This window comes from Ips typographus, linkage group LG10, assembly GCF_016097725.1.
Source record: "Ips typographus isolate SLU linkage group LG10, UJ_Ityp_2.0, whole genome shotgun sequence".
NCBI lineage: Eukaryota > Metazoa > Arthropoda > Insecta > Coleoptera > Curculionidae > Ips > Ips typographus.
Window position 1 is genome coordinate 368,288 of NC_138431.1, and position 12,026 is coordinate 380,313.

The following is a 12,026-nucleotide window of genomic DNA, read 5'->3' on the forward strand; positions in this document are numbered from 1 at the left end:
GTATTCTAGATTGGGATGCAACAACCGACTACTCAGACTAAAACTCACAGGATTCACTTAAAGAGAGATATAATCATAGATAAGAAATGTTATCCAATGGCCTTGGCAAAAATGCGAATTTTATATGAGCAAATAGATGAGGTGCTTCAGGCTGGGGTGTTAGAACCCTCTATTTCGCCATTCGGCTTCACCGCTAGTCTTGGTAACCCGTCCAGGAAAAAGTCCGAGATTTTGTGTAGACTACAGGGACATCAACAAAATAACCATAGACGAATCGTCAGGCTTACCAAGAATATCAGACGCCCTCAAGAACCTTGCCAAAGCGTGTGCCAAAGTGTTTTACACCTCAAAAGTGGATATTGGCAGGTTCCATTAGAGCCTGCCGATAAACCATAAACAGCTTTTACTACACCCGACGGAACGGCCTATCAATTTACCGTAATGCCATTTTGACTCAAAAATGCACCGGCAATCTTCCAAAGGTTGATGGCCGGTGAAGTTTTTGTGGGTTATGTGAACAAATTTAACAGGTTTACCTGGATGACGTGATTATTTACAGTGATTCTGTAGAAGACCATTTGCAACACCTAAGGCTCGTATTGGAAAAGCTAAGGATACATGGCGTTAGAGCTGCATCTGAAAAATGTCACATTGGCTTGGAAACTCTTGATTATCTTGGATTTCGAGTTCAGGATGATTTCATCTCTCCTCAGAAAAGGCATTTGATACAAGTAGAGGAATTTAAAATCCCGAAAAACCGTAAACAACTACAGGCGTTTCTTGGTACCTGTGGGTGGTTACGGGAACACATTCCGTGATATTCAGAGATTACCGCACCATTAACCGAGTTATAAAAAAGAAAGGCCAGTAGGTTGATTTGGACGGAAGTTGAGGATGTTGTCTTCGAAAGTCGTACATCGACCAGACTTTAGCCAAACATTTGTATTACAGACGGATGCCAACCAGAATGGAATGGCGGCTGTTTTATATCAAGAACCTGAAGTGAGTAAAAAGTATATTGTATCATTTGCTAGTGCGAAATTTAAGCCCAACGAGCGACGTTTACACGTAAACGAGCAAGAGTGCTTGGCGCTTATTTGGGCTATCAATCATTTTCGTCACTATTTAGATGATAAACCGTTTGTGGCCCGAACGGATAGTCAAAAAAAATTTCGTGACACTAAGGCAAAACTCACTAGAAGGGCTCTTCAGTTACAAGAGTATTCATTTGTAATCGAGCATGTAAAAGGAATGGAAAAGTATCTTCCAGATCTGCTCAGCAGAAAGCCAGAAGAAATAGAATACGTAGGGAAACCGGATAGCGAACGTCTAGTGCCACCAGGAGCTGATGACAACTGCAAAGTGACAGAGACAATACTTACTGATAAAAACCCAGGATTATGTAACCTAGACGAGGACACTCTATATGATAAAGTGGCGCAAGAGCAAAAAAAGTGAACCACATTGTCAACACCATAGCAACCAACTTAGCCCTCACAAAAATAATGAGATACTTAACCCGACGCAAGAAAGATTATTGAGAAGATTTACTATAGAAGAAGGCCTTCTTTGGAGGAGGCATCACGAAGGTGACCGGCTCGTGGTTCGTCGAAAATTAATTGAACAAGTGATACACACCTTTCATGACGTGGAGTATGCCGCTCATCCTGGAACTGCGGAAACTAGTCGAAAAATTACCAAATATTATTTCTGGGAGCACATGCACCGAGATGTTGGTCGATATATTGCAAGTTGTATTATTTGTAACATCGCCAAGACTGTTCAACGTCAGAGTGTAGCCCCCCAGAGGCCACGGATACCGAAGTTTCCATGGGAAATGGTGTCTGTGGATGTACTCGGACATTATTCAGAAGCGAAGCGGACCCACAACAAATATATTTGTTGTATAATGTTTTGGTTGAAGACGTGTTCTCTAAGTGGGTGGAAGTGATTACTTTTAAAACAGTGGAGGCCAAGAAAATCGACGATGTATTAGAACGAGAAATTTATCCACGATATGGAGTACCGCGGGTTATAGTAACGGATAATTTTTATTAGTAAGTTGATAAACAAATTGTGTGATCGACACAAAGTAACACAGCTCTATAGTGCTGCTTTATATGAGCAAATAGATGAGATGCTTCAGGCTGGGGTGTTAGAACCCTCTATTTCGCCATTCGGCTTCACCGCTAGTCTTGGTAACCCGTCCAGGAAAAAGTCCGAGATTTTGTGTAGACTACAGGGACATCAACAAAATAACCATAGACGAATCGTCAGGCTTACCAAGAATATCAGACGCCCTCAAGAACCTTGCCAAAGCGTGTGCCAAAGTGTTTTACACCTCAAAAGTGGATATTGGCAGGTTCCATTAGAGCCTGCCGATAAACCATAAACAGCTTTTACTACACCCGACGGAACGGCCTATCAATTTACCGTAATGCCATTTTGACTCAAAAATGCACCGGCAATCTTCCAAAGGTTGATGGCCGGTGAAGTTTTTGTGGGTTATGTGAACAAATTTAACAGGTTTACCTGGATGACGTGATTATTTACAGTGATTCTGTAGAAGACCATTTGCAACACCTAAGGCTCGTATTGGAAAAGCTAAGGATACATGGCGTTAGAGCTGCATCTGAAAAATGTCACATTGGCTTGGAAACTCTTGATTATCTTGGATTTCGAGTTCAGGATGATTTCATCTCTCCTCAGAAAAGGCATTTGATACAAGTAGAGGAATTTACAATCCCGAAAAACCGTAAACAACTACAGGCGTTTCTTGGTACCTGTGGATGGTTACGGGTTACACATTCCGCGATATTCAGAGATTACCGCACCATTAACCGAGTTATAAAAAAGAAAGGCCAGTAGGTTGATTTGGACGGAAGTTTAGGATGTTGTCTTCGAAAGTCGTACATCGACAAGACTTTAGCCAAACATTTGTATTACAGACGGATGCCAACCAGAATGGAATGGCGGCTGTTTTATATCAAGAACCTGAAGTGAGTAAAAAGTATATTGTATCATTTGCTAGTGCGAAATTTAAGCCCAACGAGCGACGTTTACACGTAAACGAGCAAGAGTGCTTGGCGCTTATTTGGGCTATCAATCATTTTCGTCACTATTTAGATGATAAACCGTTTGTGGCCCGAACGGATAGTCAATGCTTGACATGGCTAGGAAAATTTCGTGACACTAAGGCAAAACTCACTAGATGGGCTCTTCAGTTACAAGAGTATTCATTTGTAATTGAGCATGTAAAAGGAATTGAAAAGTATCTTCCAGATCTGCTCAGCAGAAAGCCAGAAGAAATAGAATACGTAGGGGAACAGGATAGTAAGCGTCTAGTGCCGTTAGCCCTCACAAAAATAATGAGATACTTAACCCGACGCAAGAAAGATTAATGAGAAGATTTACTATAGAAGAAGGCCTTCTTTGGAGGAGGCATCACGAAGGTGACCGGCTCGTGGTTCGTCGAAAATTAATTGAACAAGTGATACACACCTTTCATGACGTGGAGTATGCCGCTCATCCTGGAACTACGGAAACTAGTCGAAAAATTACCAAATATTATTTCTGGGAGCACATGCACCGAGATGTTGGTCGATATATTGCAAGTTGTATTATTTGTAACATCGCCAAGACTGTTCAACGTCAGAGTGTAGCCCCCCAGAGGCCACGGATACCGAAGTTTCCATGGGAAATGGTGTCTGTGGATGTACTCGGACATTATTCAGAAGCGAAGCGGACCCACAACAAATATATTTGTTGTATAATGTTTTGGTTGAAGACGTGTTCTCTAAGTGGGTGGAAGTGATTACTTTTAAAACAGTGGAAGCCAAGAAAATCGACGATGTATTAGAACGAGAAATTTATCCACGATATGGAGTACCGCGGGTTATAGTAACGGATAATTTTTATTAGTAAGTTGATAAACAAATTGTGTGATCGACACAAAGTAACACAGCTCTATAGTGCGGCTTACCACCACGGAGCAAATACCCGTGGAGAGGCGTCTCCAAGAACTGTCCTTATCCTGGACAGAAATGCTCCCCAAACATTTTTAAAGTGGGTGATTGATTGCTCAATCTTGGCGACGGCCTGGAATTATTACAAAGGTATTGTCAGAAACTACTTTTATGAAATAGAACTAAAGGGATGTACGACAATCAGTCTTATTGACGATTTGCTACCAAGTAAAATTGGTAATCAAATCGATTTTAAATATCCACTGGATGATCAAAGCGTTGTATTGCCAAGAGAACTCAAATGTTGAATGGGGAAGTCGTCATGTTGAAAATTTCCAAACAGTCGAGTCAAACTCTATAGTCGCAATTTTTGATAAGGAGAAAACTGCCGGAAGGCAGGAAGAAATGCCCAATGTAGCTTCTATCTTCTATCATAACGACGATGGAACGTGAAACACAACTAAACAGAAGTTCCTTTTTAAAATATTGTCACACCCGTGTTAGTAGTTACGGTGCACACCCAGTAACCAGCACAGTCAGCAAGGTTAGCATAATGAGGTCGCTGACGAATATTAAAAATGCACCGTAGCTCGACTAAATCACCGAACTCTGGGGTCTTCCCCAGAGGGAGGTCACTGACTGATCTCTGGGTTAGTCTGGGTACGCCTATTGTGCAACGCAACGTGGAGCAGTAGGTGACCAAGTGCCATACCCTAGATCAGCCCTAGCAAAGAAAATAGTGTGGGCGAGCAGCATAAGTTGCCGTACCTACTTACCTCCCTTTGTTAGGTACTCAACGACTTTACCGGCCCGGTGAATGCCCTCGGACACAAGTCTAGGGTTCATTCATCCCCGCTAAAGCGTTGCCCCCCGTGTTCCCCCTGTCAAACCCGAACCACATCATGCTCCCCGCCATCTTGGTGATCTGGGGGTAAGGTTATTGTCAAACTAATAATTATCACATTCAAATAAAAGTGGGCTACTTGTGGAAACCTGAGTATTCTTCCCTCTGAGCTACCCCCTTAACGTGACAATATGATGAAGAAGTGACATTTTAAAAATGGACTCAATACCGATCACAGGAAACTTGAGATTTAGAAGAAAATATTTCATTAGCTTATTAGAGGTAGCCTTAGATAATTTTAGGAGTAAGGTAGTAGGTTTTTCCGGAAATGTAAATAACGTCACTGAATAGAAAAGTGAACGCTTTTATCTTTAGTGTTGTGTCTTGGGAGGGGGGTGTCTTAAAAATATCTATTCTTTTTAAGTATTTTTTTCTTTTTGGCGCAAATTAAAATGTATAAGGTATGCCAGCGATATTCAGGTAGAGGTAGAAACAATGCCAATTTTTGATAGTAATTGTGTCAATTTTGAAAAGTTGCGGGTTGCTAGAAGGGTAACTTACAGAAAGCTCCAAAAGGTTGATTCACTTTGTGTAGAAAGTTAGTCAGAAATACGTGAAGAAAAGAAAGGAGGTTCAAGAAAGGAAATCTTTGGAATGACCCAGTACGTCTTACAGAATTTTGTAGACTTTTTAATGTCCACTTAATCATTTTCTGAGAATTTCAGTTACAAACTAATCTCATATGTTTGTAAAGTTTAATTTTACATTAACCTTATTAGAAAACCAAAATTAAGATGACCTCATAGCCGCAAATATTCGCATTGTTGTCAAAGTGCAGAAATTCCAGATGCTTGTAGAATAGTGAGATCGTACAGGTTGTAACAAATTTATTTTAAAATTCAGTGATTTATTACCTTCTCTCTAAGTTGATAGTCGCATTTTTGTATCTATACGTAAAGCTAACATCAAGAAACCCATAGCCCAAAGATTTACGTGTCTAAGCGTTTTCCAAAAAATAAAACACGGAATTTAAAATAAATTTGTTCCAACCTGCGCGACCTCACTGTATACTATAGATCAAACCACTAGAGGGTTTATCAACACGTTCAACTTAAATAATGTTAATTATGGACCTAAAAAAAAACACTTGTTAAAATTCGATTGATTCATGTACTTCAAATATCGATAAGTAAGCCTCTTCTAAAACAGCTGTCACTATGCAAAACACCATATATTAACAAAAAACAACAACAACTTCAAATTGTTTACACAAAAATCAAGTGGATTTAAGTATTATACAGTAGACCATTCCATAAGACTTGTTTTTTTCGGATATACGCCTTATTGGCTGTGAGTCGTAGAGTGTCAAATGACGTCATCCTGGGAATAATTCAGCTAGCACAATTTATGTGAGTTTCGCGTAATGTTCTGTTTAAGCCCAAATAGCATCATGACGTACCGGGTGTTCCAGTAACAGAGGTCATCGGTCATATCTCAAAAACTGTAAAAGATACAGTTTGTAAAAGTTGTAAAAGATACTAATGTGGCTAAGAGAAAACTTTTGCTAGATGATGTAACTTACATAGTAACTACATAAAAGTGAAGTAACTGTGAAAATCTAAATGAAAAGTTATGTTTAAAAAGACACATTTTCTTTTTGTGAGCAATTCTACACATAATTTGTTTAAGTTTTCTCTAACTTTACGCGTTATACGTTGAGAGCGCTGCGAATCTCGTCAGACAAAATCTTAAATAAAACGAGAGGAAAGAACACACAGCTTTCTCCAGAAAAGTCTTTATTATCTTTATCATCAGGAGCTGGAAGATTGAAAAGTCTAACAGAGATCGCCTAAAATAACGTTAACATAAGGATTAAAGACAAAAAGCATTACTGATTTGGGTCGGGGCGACCCTTAAAATTTTGTAAGACGGCCGAGGGACCAAGCCGTTATTATGGATGGCAGGGGACATGACGTCAAACTTAGTTAAATTTAGTAATTATAGGTGGCAGTGAGAAATTATTAACACTGTGTGACAACTGTCAACCCACAATTCCAATGACATCGACATAACGACAAATCGAAATGTCAATGATGTCAAACCGTATGGTGGGTCAAGAGAGGGAAAATTACATAAGTAAACAACATCAATCTAATTACATTATAATGATAAAACAGTTAAAATTAATCAGAGAAAACTATGGATACAAAGGCGAGATATGTGAAGACATGTGAGGGCAAAAGTATATATATAATATAAATCTTAATGTATCTGATCACTCGGCTCAGTATGTGCATTTCAATTTGAAAAATGATCAGTGTTTCGGCCTATTACACAGATAAGGCTTCATGAGTTTTACAATAGGATAGGGGGTTAGTCAATGGAATTTCATTGATCGGAGTGATATGTCGGTGGAGCAAAGGCTTGAGGTTTTTCAGGGCATTTTGTCAGACGCGTACTGGCAGTCTTTTCCTGAGAAGACTTATAAGACCCGCATATCTGATCCTGGATGTGTGGGATCGTTTAATGAGAATTTAAAAAATATCAGAAATACGGTTCATTTTCTGGGGGAGGTGTGCAGAGTGTATGGCACTCTAGGTAATAGACAAATATTTGAAAGTTACCAGAAACAATATAAACAGGCGATTATTGACTCTAAACGTACCTACAATCATGCTTTAATACGATCCTCCCAAGAATCCAACTAAATGAATGTGAAATATTTTAAATAGTAGAAGAGGAAAACCATGTCGAGACGGCGAGCTACCATTGTCAGCTGATCAATTTAATGACTTTTTCAGCAGCATCCCGGAGAAGATTCTTGATGGCTTGCCTGAGGGCAATGTTTTTCCGCTGGAAAAATTTGCGGGAATGGTCATGCCGGGTGCAGTCTTTGAGTTTAGGAGGTTTATACAGATTGAGGTTGGGGTGGCATAGTCTCACTTAACTTGTTTTTGTCTTGATTAAGAACCTCTGGAATATTCATATTGTCACGTGTAGGGGTGCGTAGTGCGGGATGGTAGAGAAACAACCTAGGTCACAGGCAAGCCTTGTTTATTATAAAACAATGTAAACTAAACACTTAAGAGGGGTTATTCTTCGTGTCGTTGAGCGCATGGAAGTTCGGGGAGGGTGATTTTGGTTTTAGCCCTTCAGCTACACCGTAAAGGAGCACGCAAGGTGTTCTTGTACGATGTGACCAAAGGACCAAGTGAACAACTGACAGGGTTAAGGGTTCTAACGGTCACTTCAAGTTGCGAGAGAACCCTTCTCTTATCAGCCTGGGATCCTAAGAAGGTAGCGAGCCGACCCACCACTTCAAGTTAGGGAATGTTGCTCGCCGACCAACCCGGAGACCAGTCAGTGACCTCCCTCTGGGGAGACCCCAGAGTTCGGTGCCTTAGCCGAGCTACGGTGCATCTTTTATACTCGTCAGCTAACCTCATTACGTTAACCTTGCTGACTATGGTGGTTACTGGGTGTGCACCGTAACTACTAACACGGGTGTGACAATATACAGGGTGTCCCGCGAGGTAAGGGACAAAATTTCACTACGTGTTCTTTAGGTGAATTCGAGTCAAAAATGTTCTATGAACATGGGTCCGCAAATGCTTCCTTACCAAGATATGATTTTTTAAATTTACCTAGCGGAACGCCTTGTATATGTTTCCATCTATGAGTAGGTTCTTGGGTTGAGGTCCATAAATAAAACACAGATCAAATACTATGCATTCCTCAAACTATGGGTCCATGCGTTAATACAAACGAAACAAACGAAATGAGTCTTAAAATTTTTTACCTGGAAAGAATAGTACGAGAAGTGTCCGAAAAAAACGATATTTTGAAGGAAAACAATAGACTGTTATTACAGAGAATAAATATTCTAGAGAACATTTCTACACCGGTTTTACAAAGAGATCCTAAGCAAGATAATAACATTCCTAGAATATCGACATACAATCTCAACGAGATAAGTAGCGATCTGCAATATGCGGACGTTGCCGGATTTGGGGTAAAGACGCAGAAAGGGGGAACTGAAGAAAAACTCAGTCATGCTGGCATTTCTGGACCTGGCTGCTCTATTGGCAATGCCGGGAAGGATCAACGCTTTCAGGCTAAGGACAATTCCCGGAACACAGCAAATCAATTTGGAGACAGTCTAAAGAGTAGAAATGTTCATTTAAAAATTCCACATTTACACAGTGCAAATGAACTAACAACTTTTGAAATGGAAAAGTCCGCGACTAGTGAACTGAGCGGTGACTCTCCTTTTGTCTTTCCTGCCCATCGAAGATCGAGGGGGGGGGAAGAGACTCGGCAACGCTCAACCAGAAGCGGACAGCAACTTCACTGGAGGAGACAAACGTGCATGGCTTTATATCTACAGAGTGAATAGAAATTGTACCGAAGATATGATTACTGACTACATAAAAATAAAGGAAGGCTTCCAGGACTGTTCCATAAAGGCTAAGGAAATACCGTCTGAATCTAACTTTTTAAAACGATTTCTGGTAATTGCTCCATTATCAAAAAAAGATGAAATGTACAATCCAAATTTCTGGCCTACGTTTGTGGGAGTTACTAGGTTCAAGTTTGACATGCATAAGGAATTTTTGAAAACATCTGGCGAGTTTTTTGTTCTGCCATAAAAAGTTGTGCATCCGAAAAAGACTCAACTCTCCAAACTGGGAATGTGAATTTGCTTGGCAGTGGTGATTTTGTGGTGGCTCATGTGAATATACGGTCAATAATTCCATCATTCAGTGAATTATCTGACATTATTTGTTTGGAGGAATTTGACATATGTGCAGTGACAGAAACATGGTTATCGGAAGATTTTCCGGACAGTGTTGTTGGAATAGCTGGATATCAGTTGCACCGCAAGGACAGAAAGACCAGAGGGGGTGGAGTTTCTTTGTATGTGAGTAGTGCAATTCAAAGTAAAACAATTGGTTTGGAACTCATTGAAAATCCGGAAAATAATATGGGTATTGAACATTTAGGTCCGTTATATGATTTTACTTTGGTGATGGGGGATCTCAATATAGACTTCCTAACTCAAGATAGAGAAGCCAACTATTTCAATTCACTGTTAAACAGTTTCAATTTGGTACAAGTAATTAAAGAACCAACGCGACTGTCTAGAGTTAGCGAAAGCTTAATTGATCTAATATGTATTGACAAACAATTAAGGGTGCACGAATCTGGTACTAGGGAGATGTACAATCTTACTGACCACAGATTGGTGTATGCAAAAATAGATCTGAAAGTAACTAAAGGAACAAGAAAGAAAAAAATAATGTATAGGGATTTTAGGAATTTTAATCAAATCAGTTTCAACACTGATATGTCGAAAATAAATTTTAATAACTGGGAAATGGAAAACCCTGACCTTACTGTTGAAAACTTGAACTCTTTATTAATTTCCAACTTTCAAACCCATGCCCCAACTAGAACAGTGTGCATTAGTCGTAAACCAAAGCCTTACATTACTGACACAATAAAGGAAATAATTAAATTAAAAAGAAAAATGTACAATAAATACCTGCAATCTAAAAGTACTGCTCATAAGAACTTATACATGGATATTAAAAATTATTTAGCCTTTGCAATAAGAAGTGAGAAAAAAGCTTACATGACATATGAGTTGGATAAAGTAAACAAGGACCCAAAAAAGACTTGGACTAAACTCGCAGAATGGAATATACACTCTAAATCAATATGTAAAATACCGGGAAATTTAAAAAATATAAATGCAATTAATGATCACTTTAGTGATGTGTGTGCAGCGAGTAACGAAAATAACGACACCCTTGTCGAATTCTTTAATAGTAACCGGTACTTGGCACGGGACGTGACATTTTCCTTCAAGGAGATACTGGTCTTTGATGTCTACAGCGCGTTTAACCGATTGAAATCAAAAGCAATGGGAACAGATGGCATTAGCTATGACATGATGCTATTTAGTATAGATTATATAGCTCCAACACTAGCAAAGTTGTACAACTTTTGTCTTCAATCTGGTGAGTTTCCTATAATCTGGAAAACTTCGCTAATAACACCTCTTCCTAAGAAATCGAAAATTGAATCTGTTGATGAACTGCGGCCAATAAGTAAACTGCCAATTTTTGCTAAAATGTTTGAGATAATCATATCTGACTTGATTAATGAATATATTTCAAATAAAAGCATAATGCCCACAATTCAATCAGGTTTCAGAAAGAATTGTAGTACGACAACGGCTCTATATGGCATGTAATTGGTTCAAGAGCTATTTCAATAACAGGACACAACTTGTTGAGCTTGAGGGTGAAAGGTCAGGGCGCACCACGATCAGGAGGGGAGTACCGCAGGGCAGTATATTTATACAGCAGACCTTCCTCGTCAGGTCGGCTTTAGTGCTGTTCATATGTACGCTGATGATACACAATTACTGTACGGGTTTCCCCCTGAAATAACAAATAGTGCTATCAGTTGTGTCAACAAGGATTTACAGAGTATTGATAGCTGGTCGAAAAACAATGGACTAGAATTAAACATTAGTAAATGTACCCATCTTATTATTGCTTCAAACAATGTCAGAAATAAATATTTAAATCACAACTTTATTACTTTGCACATTAACAATATTCCACTTGAGCAAAAGACTGCAAAAAACTTAGGAGTTTATTTCGATAGAGAGAGAGTGATTTAAGTTTCGAGTCACATGTAGACAAAAAGGCGGCGTCACTAATGATTAGACTAAAATGTTTGTATCCCTATAAATATCTGTTGCCTAAAGACCTAAAAACTAAATTAATAGACTCTTTGTTACTGTCGCCATTCGATTACTGTAACGTGGTTTACTATAACTACTTATCAATTGAGTACAAAACCAAAATTCAAAAAATACAGAATGCGTGCATTATATTTGCACACAATAAATATAAATATGACCACATTACCCGAGATATGTAGCTAATAAAATTCTGAAGTACAACCTTCGTGCTGAGCTGCAGTTCACAATGTATGTGCAAAAAATATTTATATATAAGCTACCAAATTATTTATACCTATTAGAAATATGCTAAAATTACTAATAGTCATAGAAATGTTTGTCCATATTAGTTTTTAAGTTGTATATGTAATTTGCGGGCCACATGGAAGAACGCACTAAGCGAATGCAGGCCCTTTGTGTGAAATGTATATTTTTTTGCACAATAAATACTATTATTATT

At 38.9% G+C, this 12,026-nt stretch overlaps 1 protein-coding gene across 5 annotated transcripts in view; it reads right to left on the bottom strand.

The window, feature by feature from the left end:
• Positions 1-5,965: 5,965 nt before the first annotated feature.
• Positions 5,966-12,026, bottom strand: part of LOC145734358 (uncharacterized) — a 158,265-nt gene continuing 152,204 nt past the window's right edge. For all 5 annotated transcript variants that reach the window (XM_081987638.1, XM_081987639.1, XM_081987643.1 and 2 more), the window contains one exon: positions 5,966-6,310. The gene's annotated coding sequence lies outside the window, so the exon portion shown is untranslated. The remainder of the gene's footprint in view (positions 6,311-12,026) is intronic.